Raw genomic sequence first — 11986 nt, forward strand, 5'->3', positions numbered from 1 at the left:
GGGGGACAGAGCCAGAGTCAGAAAGGGGGACAGAGACAGAGTGGGGGACAGAGCCAAAGAGGGGGGACAGAGCCAGAGAGGGGACAGAGACAGAGAGGGGGACAGAGTCAGAGAGGGGGACAGAGTCAGAGAGGGGGACAGAGCCAGAGAGGGGGATGGAGACAGAGGCAGAGGGAGAGACAGGGGGCAACCCCCCCCCCCAAAAAAAGAGAGAGAGACAGAAAGAGAGACAGAGAGAGATGGGAGGGGAGACTGCAGACAGGGGGAAGGAAACAGAGAAGGAGAGACAGAGGGAGAGAGAAACAGAAGACAGAGACAGAGAGACAGGTGGGGGCTGCTCCCCGTGGGGGCTCCTGGACAGGTCTCTGGGACACTGCGAGCAGAGCACTGCACAGGGTCTCGTGTGGCCTTCTCCCTTCTCTCTAAAAGGACACTTGGCAGGCACACCTCCCAGGAGTGAGCCGGTGGCCTCCCTTCTCCTTTAGGAAAGCTCCTCACAGGGAAAGTGGCCGTGGAAACCCCACCCCTCTGCCACGTGCCTGCACGGAAGGCTCTAGAGTGAGAACTGCTGTCTTTGTTCCAACCACCCCCCACCTCCCCACCCTGCACACTGCATGCTCAGGGCCAGCAGGAAGAGGCCGGAAGGGCAAAGTGAACCTTCCAGACCCGGAGGGAGGAGCCACCGGGTAGGTGGTTGGATGCAAGGGGTACTATAGACGCCTCTCTTTGCCAAACGGATCTAATGTCCTACCGGGGACTCACCCGTCGGCTGTTTTTCAGTTAGGGTCACATGAAAGTTCTCTGTTGATATAAATCATATCTAATTAAGGTGAGAAGGGGCGGGCACAGCTCAGCCCTTCCAGGACTTTATTTCTGTAGGACCCACATCGTCTTAGGTTTCATCGATGGCATCTTTTGGCAATTGCACTGCCTTTCTGCTTTATTGGTTTAGTTGCTTTCTGGCAAAGACCTCTGATCTTAAGGTGAAATTCAAGAGTGTAAGTGTTGAGAAGCCATTAAAATGTAAATTATGGGGTTCTCCGAAGGTTCCGTGTGGCCCCTCTCCCAAGTACCCTCTACACCACCCCTCACACAGGCTACCCCAGGCCCGTGGGGGGGTTGACGACCTTGCAGACCCATGAGCAAAGCAAATCATCAGAAGGCTTGGGTGCAGTGCACCTGCCACTGCCCTCCCCAAGGATGGGGGGCCAGGGGTCTTACACCAGGCAGAGTGAGCGAAATCAGCAGCGGCACCTGGTAGGGGTGCAGAGGCAGGTTCCTTCCTCCTCCAACCCAGCATCCAGAGAGGCCCAAGGTCAGTCCCTCCTTTGTGCCATGCACGGTGACCTAACTCACCTCACGGATGGTTCCTCTCCCCCATCTCCTGCTGGTTCCAGCTCGGCCATCGAGGGAGGTGGTGCAGGGTCTCTGCATCTGTGTTCCCACGTCCCATGCCCGCTGCTGCCCAGGGCCGATGGCAGCTGCACGGAGGAGCTGCCGCACAGCCTCGAAGCCCAGGGCTGGCCCTGCCTCCAGCGCCGTCCCACACCACAGCCCCCACCCGCAGAGCCGCACACTCGTCCCTGTCTTCGTCCGAAGACCCCAGAAAGGGCCGGTAACACTCCCCTTGCTGGTGTGAACTTCACATCAGGTGCCTGTAAACTGCTCCGAACAGGGCTGGAGAGACACCGGTGGGCTTCACCACCACAGAGTGCCGGGCATACGCAAGGTACCATGGTTCTTGTTCTCTTTCTCTGTCCCCCTGCTCTCTCAAGAGGGGCGGCCACGCTGCGCACCGAGCTGGAGAGTGGACCACCCCAAAATCACGAAGCCACGGTAGAGGAGAAGCCCTTCCCATCACCCCCCTGCCCCGGGCTGCTGGACAGACTGAACCCCCCAAAGGGCAAATTAAAGGTGCTCGGTTGCACTAAGAATACGACAAACTGGCCCCTTGTGTAATGCTAGCGGGCCCACTGCTCCGTGCCGTGAGTTCCCATAGGGGAGGACGTGGAGGTGGCAGTCCGCGTGCAGCCAGAAGTCTGAAGTGTGTTCGCAAAGCACATTATACACAGGAACACGCTGCTGAACGGGGCTGCAGGCCTCCTGACCGCTCAGACGCCATGCTGAGGAAAGTGGTAGCACGGTCCCCCCCAAAACAGACAACACAGGCACAGATGCACACACACACGCACACACGTATACATGCACACACATGTACACATGCACGCACACACATCCACATGCACGCATATCCACACACACATGCACACATATGCACACACACCCACACACACGTGCGCATGCATGCACACATGCACACACATCCACATGCACCCCCCCACACTCACACATATGCACACAATGCACACATATTATGAACATGCATGCAACACAGCCACACACACATGCACATGCATCCACATACACCCACCCACATGCACACATGCATGCACACACGCACACATCCATATGCACACACACCCACACATATGCATACACATACACACACAAGAACACATACACACATATGTACACACGTGCACGCAAATGCATACACATTCACATAAACACACCCATATTCACATACACACACACATACACACACACATATCCACATGCACACACAGCCACATCCACACATCCCCACACATGCATACACATCCACATTATACACCTATACACACATCTACATGCACGCACATTCACATGCACAGAAACATACATACAGATGCACCCATCAACATAATACACATGCACACACATCCACATACATATGCACACACACCCACATTCACCCATACACGCACATGCACACACACGCATATGCATCCACATGCAACATACACAAGTGTGCACACGCACACACACACATACACAAACACACACCCTGAAGATAGTGACCAGAACTAAAAATGTATGCCTGCTGTCCCAGCCCCTAGCCATGTGGGGAGAGGATCAGGGTGGGTTCTGCCTTACCAGGAGGACACTGTTTGGAACAAGAGGTTCCTCCCCTCACAAACTGCCAGCCTCCACTGGTGTCCTTCCTGTGTGGGACACGGTGAGAGACCTCAGGAGAGTGGGACGCTCATCCTCGCCATGTGATACGGACCAGTGCTGATTCTTCAGCTCAAGATCCCTGATGCAGGCGGTGAGCTGGAGGGTACAAACCGGCAGGATGGAACCTCCCAGAGTGGGGCAGCCCGGGAAGGAAGGGCACCTCTCCGGCTGGCTGGGACTGTCCTGGCTGCCTGAGAAAGAGCGTGGAGAGAGGGGAGGCTGAGGCTGATGGGGAAAGAGCTGCCCTAAAGACGGGACCGAAGGAAGACAAGGCAGCTGCCCCTCTGTGAGGAGAGCTCAGGCACAGACGGGCCAAGGCCACACCGAAGAGCCACGAAGGCAACCCAGAACGGTTTGTGTGACAGGCCTGCCGTCTGCCCAGGCCAGCACGGCAGAGACCCCACGGCACTGGAGGGCATCCGGGCCAAACTCCCACCCAACCTGACTAGTTGCGTGCTGACTGCCTGTCCAGCCACCGGATGTGCGGTAGGTTACCCAACAGGTTACCCACAATAGCACAAACCCCACTGTCGTCATCAACTGGCTCCAGTCCTCAAACCAGCCTCTGTTTTAGTGACAAAGGGCACATGACAAGGAGGAGGAGGATAGGGTAGGGCACCAGAACTGAGGAACCCCCACCTGCGGCTGCGTGGTACCCTCCCCGGGGCTGGCCAACTCAGCCCCGGGCACACGAGTGTGAAGGTGCCTCCTTCTCTCCCCTCCTCATGCGGGTCACAGCAGCTTGCCTTCATGGCCAAGACAGCAGTGCACATTCACAGCCCAGCCCAGGGTCAACATCAGCCTGCTCTTGGTTGTGATATGTTCACCAGAGCCTTGATCCTCACGGTCTACAATGCTGATGACATCACACTCGCTGGATCTGGTGAGTGAGAAGCGGCCGGGACCCCAGAATCCCGGGTAAGATATGTGTGTGCCACTGGGTGGGAACTGAGCCCGGTGAGGATTCAGGGCCCGTGAGATTTTAGGGGTCCAGTGATTTAGGGCACAGCCTCTAAGTAAGTAAGTGCTTGCACCTTAAGCCTTCTACCGTTAAGACGGGGGCAGAAGTTTTGTTAGGCCTCCTTAGATTTTGGAGACACAGTTGGAAATACTGCTCCCGGCTTCAGGTGGGGCCCAGCGCAGGACTCCGCAGCAAGGCTAGGCTTGGATACAAGGTGTTGAAGCCCTTGTTCCAAGTGATCAGCGGAGCCAATGTCTAGAGGTATTTATGGACGTCAGGACACGGTAGAGTTTCTGGTAAATTCTAGTGTGGGTGTCGCAGTACGGACCCTCCGTGTTCTCAGGCAACATTGAGAAACTCTCAAAAGTTTTCCCACTTGAGGGGCGCCTGGGCGGCTCAATCAGTCAAGTGCGACTTCTGTTCAGGTCACGATCTCACAGTTCGTGAGTTCAAGCCCCGCATGGGGCTCTCTGCTCTCAGCGCGGAGCCCACTTCGGATCCTTCTCTCTCTCTGCCCCTCCCCCCCACTCACAGGCTGTCTCTCTCACTCTCGCTCTCAAAAATAAATACACATTTTTTTTAAAAAAGTGCTTTCCCGTTTGAAAAACAGTTTCTGGTGTGCTTTGGGATATTTCATGGATAGGCTATGTGGCCAGACCACCAATACGAGCTTGCTGTTACCAGGCCCACGGAGTCATGACTGGAAATCCGTCACGTGCCTCTTCCTTCTTATGCTCGTGCTCTCATAGAGGTTCTCTTGAGAAATAATACAAGAGGAGGACGTTCCGGCCCGAAATTCACACACGCCAGCACGATACGTTAGTGCCGGAAATGGACTCTGCCACATCGTAGCCCCCCTGGCTGGCCCTGCAGGCAGTGAAGGGAAGTCCTCCTCTTAATAGAAGATCTGTGGGCACGACACGCAACCATTCCCTTTGTATGAAATATTCACAGACTCCGAGTCGGCAACGCAGATGGCTTGCGCTGCTGATCAGGACATAAAAGGGGCGAGATCAGAAAAGTAGAACCAAAAACTTGGGGAGAACAGGTGTGTGGCTGGCCTGCAAAAGAGGCCTGATGCTCGAAGATCCGTGTGTCTGGTATTAACACACACTAGAAAGCGTCTCCTGCGAAGGAGGCACCGAGCCGCTAGGGGGGCAGGATGACGCATCAGTGGGTCCCAGCCGGCCTCTGTCCTCCACAAGTCCAAGTCCACGGCTTATACCATTGTTCCACGAACAGAGTGTCCATGAGGAGAGGGAAGAAAGCACACACGAGTCTCGGGGCACGGCCTTCCCCTCATCAAGCCCGATGCGGTGACTGTCACTGCTGAGTGCCGAGCCTGCCAGCAGCACAGACCGATGCCGAGTTTCTGGTACGGCACCGTGCCCTGGGAAGACCAGCCAGCCTCATGGGGGCAGGCCGATGACCTCAAACGCCCTCCACCTTGGAAGTGAAATTATTTATCCTTACAGAAGTTTATAGATACTTCAGCATGGGTTTTCCTTCCTTGTCTTCCCCGTGGCTTAGAGAGCTCCCAATCTATTGACCTACTGTCTGCAGAGGATTAAGGATGGCCACAAATTCTTTGACACTCCTCCTATCAAAGGGTGAAATCTGTGCTCCTTCTCCTTGAAACTGTGTGGGTTCTTTGACCAACAGACTAGGACAGAGGTGACACCGTGCTGGTTTCTGGGGGTAGGCCTCAAGTGGCTTCCAACTTTTCACTCTTGGAATGCTTGCTCTCAGCGAAGCCAGCCAACACGTGGATATCCAACCACCCTGGGACTGCCATGCTGTGAGGAAGCCCAAGCTGGCCTCAGGTAGGGGCTGCATGGGAAGTGAGATCCACCTGCAGCCCCAGCGGTACAGCCATTTCAAGGAAGAAGGCTTCAGATGGGACCAGCGCAGCCACCATATGACTGCAACCATAAGAAGGACCAACTGAGACCCACTACCTTACCCTGCCAACCCCAGGAAAGTAAATCATAATAAATTGTGGTTTTTAGGCCACTCAGTTTCTAGGTGGTTTGTTATGCTGTATTACACAATCGAAACAGTATTCCATACGACATTTTTTTGTGCCAAGAGACCTATGTCAAAGTAAAGAAGGCATGAAGGTTGGCACATGACCACGGGATTCACTAATGTCACCCGGGACCCCATCACCCAGAAGCAGCCAACCTAGTAAGAACGACAGAAAGGCTTGTTAATGGCTGAGCTAAGGGGCCCACTCTGGGCCAGAACCTCTCAGGATTTGGTCACTGTCCCCCAGGATCCAGGGTTTGTACTGAAGCCATGATCAGTTAGTGGCCCTGGGTCACGAGGGCCTCGAATACAAGCTCCAGGAACCACGGAGAAGCAAGTGTGCCCGTCACCACCGTCGTCAGTGAGCATGATCAGTGCTTCCTTCCTGCCAGTGCTGTTATAGGCTGTGCTGGGTTGGGAGTCCCGATTCCCTGGCTAGAACTGGGGACCGTTTCTGTCCGTATCTCTGCTCCGCTGGAAGCCGCGACTACCATACAGCCGCCTGAGTCTTCCCACGCCACTGGACAAGCAAGCAAAGGATGGACTTACTGTATAAGAGGGGCAATCAACCCCAAATACCCTGAAGGGCTAGGTTTGCTGATACTCACTGGGGACAGGGAGGGAAACATCTGGAACTGACAGGTTCGCTGGGACATTTTAGTCCACGCCAAGGATAAGCTACGAACGGACAATTGCAGCAATCATGACCCCTCCAGGGCAAGGCAACCAAGGGTTCCATTCCTCAGGACAAACAAATCCAACTGGCCACACTTCTAGCTGAAGGAGACCAATCCAGAAAGGGGGGGTGGAGGAAGGAGAGGACGGGTATTGATTTTAGCCCTGGGACCATTTGCAGTGGCAGGGACCAGTGCGTGGCTTGAGAACCTTTTTTCCAAACTTTTACTAGATTGCAGCTAGATAGCATCTTAAAGAATCCTACCTGCACCGCCCTCAGGAAATAAGCAAGGGCGTGCCTCCTCGGGGCGGGTGTGCGGGGACACGCCATAAAGGACTCAGGTACCATCCGTCAGATGGCCCGGCTGCACCGCAGGCCCCAGAGTCCCCTGGGGCAGCCGTTTCCAGTGCGACATGCGAGTGTGAATGACACCACAGAGCCTTCCTCAAGTTCACCACGAGGCCTCCTACTTGCTTTCTCAGGGCTTTCTCGTTGCCTCTGAGGGATGAGATGCACCAGGGTGTGTGACCGCCCACGCACGTGCAATCACAAGTGTGAACTGAAGTAACTGCGGGGGCGGGGGGGGGGGGGAATCAGTCTGTGAGCGACAGGACCCGGCAGACCCATCCCACCCTCTCGCTTTCCCTGCTCAGACGGGTCCGATCTCCAGGGGCTCCACGTGGTCTCTCTGAAGACAGAGCCATCAGCCTGTGGCGCCCAGTGGCCTCCTTGGTATTGGTTTTCCTGCCTTCCGGTCTCAGTCCCCTCTTCCCTGAGATTGCCCCAGGAGAAACGTTAGCACAGAAGCCTTTGCCTCGGGCTCTACTTTCTAGGGCAACTAGACTAAGAATAGACAACAACAATCATACAATTTTAACTACGCAGCCTGGTTCACAAAAAGAAGGAGAACTTTATAGTGTCCAAAATAAATGAGAAGTCAAAGCCAGAGTGGTCATGGAGCTGGTGCTAGGTCAGCCCTCAGGGAACAAGGGACAGGGACAGGAGTGGTGACGGGTTCATGTGAAGCTCAGATAAGAGATATGGCCGAGGGCTTGCGTTCGCTGGAGCAACAGCCTCCTGTATCAGGCGGGAGCTTGAAGGGCCCCCCATCCGTGAAACAAGACTAGAGAAATTCTACCCGCCGTTCCAAGAAACCAGCAAGGAAGTTCTCCATCTGCCAGGAGGTCAGCATGAAAAGGCTCACAAAAGAAATAGAAACTCTGAGCATGTGACATGTGGCCGTGCAAGGTATGAATTTCTACCCACTCTTGGTGTGTGGGTCTCAAGATAAGGATTAGAATAAAAGTTGTGTCACGTGATTGGACTCCCTGGTGCCCAGGAAGGAAAAAAACATGCATGCTTTCCAGGAAGGACACTTCTCCAAGCTAGAAGATGAGCCACAGGAAGTGTCATCTGAGCAGGAGACAACAGGACTCGTGTCTGGGACCAGAGACACCTGAGAACGTAGACATGCAACGAGACCAAAGGCAACATAAACACAGAATGAGCGACACTTTTAATGAGGAAAGTAATTTAGAAACTCAGAAATTAAAAGTATCACAGAAATTAAAAACTCGAGGGAAGGGCTTAAAACAGATGAGACCAAGCGGGAACAGGATTCATCAAATCAGAACATAGAGAAGGGAATATTATCCAGAAAACAGCTCAGAAAGATTAAAAGTTGCTTAAATTATGGGCCATCAAAAGATATGAAAAACAGAATGAAATGATCCACCGGAGGCATTGAGGAGAGGATGAGAAAGAGGTGACGCTCAGAGATAATGACTGAGAACTTTCCAGAATGGGCCATGTATGAGGTTGCTAGGGCCGCCATAACAAAGCACCATAGGCTGTAGGCTTCAACAACAGACACCGATTTCTCCTCGTCCAGAGGCTGGATGTCTAGGGTCCAGGCGTGGTCAGGGCTGGCTCCTCTCCTGGGCACGTAGACGGCCATGTTTCCCTGTGTCCTCACACACTCGTCCCTCTGTGTGAGTGTGTGTGTCCCCTCATCTCTTCTTATGAGGACACCAGTCCTATCGGACCCTGTTCTGCTTCACTCACCTCTTCGTTAAAGACGCTGTCTCCAAATACTGCCACCTTCTGAGTCGCTGGGGGTCAGAGCTTCAGCATGTGGGTTTGGGGACACGATCCAACCCATGACAGAAACAACCAGGGATGAAAACCGTGGAAGCAGCAATTGAGGCTCAAGCAAAACCACAACACAGAATCCTCACAAAGAAGAGGAGCCGTGGAGGAGACAGGACAGAGGGAGTGCACACGTCCAGGGGCAGTGCCAGTGACTGCAGATGTCCGTGAGCAGAAGACAACACTGTCACTGTCCGGACGGAGACCCGCTGCTGAGCGAGAACGATGCCTGTGGGACTGTCGCTCCATGGGGAGCCTGAGTGGCTCTAGACCAACGGACCGACCAGGAGCACGTCCTCGTCCCTAGAGCCCTGGGGAGGAAGCAGGACCGGCGGACGCTGAGGTGCAGGAGGCAGCGGGCAGCTGAGTGTGAGCAACCCGGCATAAAACAGCAGTCCGTGACTCACTGGGGACACCGAAGGTCAGGTGGGACAAAGGGAGGGAGCTTCGGGCCCCCAGGTGAGGTGTGGACGCCCCCCAAATGACTCGCCCCCCACAGGACGCCCCCCAATGATCCATGGGGTGCAGGAGAAACTGGAGCTTCTCTCCACAGTTACCTCTTGACCCAACACCAGGAGGACAAGTGACCCGCCCCCGTGGCGGCACCAGGCCACTGACGCCCAAGGAGACGGAGATTGGGTGGGCCTTCCTTGCCCTGGGCCACGGGACACCGTGTGCCGTCCACTCTGCTCCCGGGCAGGGACCACAGCCAGCAGCTCCCTGCAGGCTCCGCCCACCTCAGGGGAACCTCTTCTATTTTGCACGAAGTAGCCCGGTAGGCGAGTGGGCCCTCCAGTTCATCTCTCCAGGCACAGTCAGAATTAGTGCAGCAGGCCTAGCCCCCTCCCCCCACTCTTACAGGGGCCTTGGCAGCCTCCAGCTCCCCAACTCCCTTCCTGCCCCATCCCCACCAATGTCCCCCCGGGGGTGGGCGACCCAGGCATCTCAGCCAAGCCCTGTCCACCACATTTTGAAAACAGCCACCCCGCTTGCTCAGCATGGGCCTGGGACGCATGCTGGTGACTCACTCGGCCTTGGGGAGGCCCCCAGGCCTTAGGAGCTCTCCTAGGAAGGCTGGCAGGAAACTGTAGGGACCAGAGACCCAGGGTGTGGTCTACAAGGGTGGGCGTGGGATCTGGGTGGAAACAACACTCTGGCCGTGGGGTTCTGGTTCCACAGGGAGTGGCAGAGTAGGGCCTGAGAGGTTGGAGGGGATCCCTCAGATCCGAGAGGACCACATTTCAGGTGACCTGTGCCCACCACTGTGGTTTACAGATGAGGCTTCGTTTTAACTAACCAGCCCTCACCAAGTAGACACGTGCTTGAAAGTCGTGTACCCGAGCGCGCGCACACGTGCACGCAGCGTGGTGCATGAACAACTCGCACGGTGCACACACACCTGCACACGGTGCCCACACACCTGCACGCACAGCCGCACAACCAGAGGACAGCCCCAGGGGCCCCAGGACGGGGCTGACCCCGGTCTGCTCCTGCAAGCTGCTCACGGGCCGCGTCGAAGGCACAGGAGGCTGATGATCGCGATACCCTTCTCAGGCCCAAGGGCGGAGGGCTGGCCCTCGAGTCTAACAAAAAGCACAAGAACTCGTGGGACCTGTCCCTTCCAGGTAAGAGTAAAGTTCTGAGTTACCAGGGACAAAACCACTGCTCTTTTTAAGAAACAGGTGATGTGCTCTGAAAACCGCGACTTGATTTAATGTCATGTGACTTTGTTGCCAAAACCTGTTCAATCTGTTTTCTAGTCTGTTAAGAAAAAGGTCTCCCAAATCAAACGTTCCGGTGAGTTTTGAACCCTTTTATTAAAGACACACTAGCACAGCCCAGGGATGGGTTCCAGCGAGGGTGGGGTCTACAGAGGCCTGTGCGCAGCTGACGGACCACGATTTCGCAAGCACAGCTGAAGGTGCCCTTCTTTGTTCGAATTTGCGAATTTACATATTTTTCTGAGGTGTTCTTTTTAGCTGCAACAGCCATGTGTGGAAGCAAGCCCGTCACGGACGACAGCCGTGCCGTCCCGGGTTTGCAGCGAGAACGCCAGACCACGGTGTAAGAAGCCATGAGGCATGTTCATTCACACCAGCCTCCTTGTGCTTTTAAAATTATTGATTTTTAATTATTTATCATCTTAAATTGAGGGCAAAGTGTTTTTTAATAATAAATGAACATTTTGGGGCGCCTGGGTGGCGCAGTCGGTTGGGCGTCCGACTTCAGCCAGGTCACGATCTCGTGGTCCGTGAGTTCGAGCCCCGCGTCAGGCTCTGGGCTGATGGCTCAGAGCCTGGAGCCTGTTTCTGATTCTGTGTCTCCCTCTCTCTCTGTCCCTCCCCCGTTCATGCTCTGTCTCTCTCTGTCCCAAAAATAAATAAACGTTGAAAAAAAAATTAAAAAAAAAAATAATAATAAATGAACATTTTGAAATACTGTTTATTTCATTTTATCTCATCTTTCTCATTTTCATGTGTGTTTTGTAGTATATTTAATATTTAACGTGTTGGTGGTGTTAATCATGTTCATATTTTTAATTAAATAGATTACATATATTTAGGGGCATTGCTCAGATGCTTTTTACCGACGGGTGGGTGATCAGAAATGTTTAAAGACCACGCATCAAATGATTTTTTTTAATTTTAAAGAACTAAAAAATATGTATAAAATCCTGAGAGGAAAATTGGAAAACGGCGGAGAACAGAGTGTGACTGGCCGAGAGTTTTCCACGGGCCTGTCCGTTAGTTCTCGGACGAAGCAAGTGGAGGGGCTGCTGCAGAGCAGAGGTTCGATGGCTCCTCTCTGGGGCCGGGGAGGCAGTGGGTGAGTCGCCAGGCACGGTCATTGGTGCCCCACGCACGTGATAAAGCTGCTGTCTTGTGGGAACTCGCCAGTGTTCACCGTGTCTGACCTACAAGCCCGCGCTCCGCGTGGTGGGGTCGGGGCAAGGAGTGAGCGTGGCAGCACGGGGGCAGAGCGTGCTGTCCCCAAACACCCCCAGCGCTGGTCGTGCAGGTGACGGTGGACCCAGCAAATACGCCACGGCGCCTCCGCAGCCAGGCGCGCAGGGACAACCGGGCACCCAAGTGTGGGCGACGCAGAAGCACAGAGGG

The sequence above is a fragment of the Herpailurus yagouaroundi genome, unplaced genomic scaffold, assembly GCF_014898765.1.
Source record: "Herpailurus yagouaroundi ecotype Mexico unplaced genomic scaffold, PumYag 162, whole genome shotgun sequence".
Taxonomy (NCBI): Eukaryota; Metazoa; Chordata; class Mammalia; order Carnivora; family Felidae; genus Herpailurus; species Herpailurus yagouaroundi.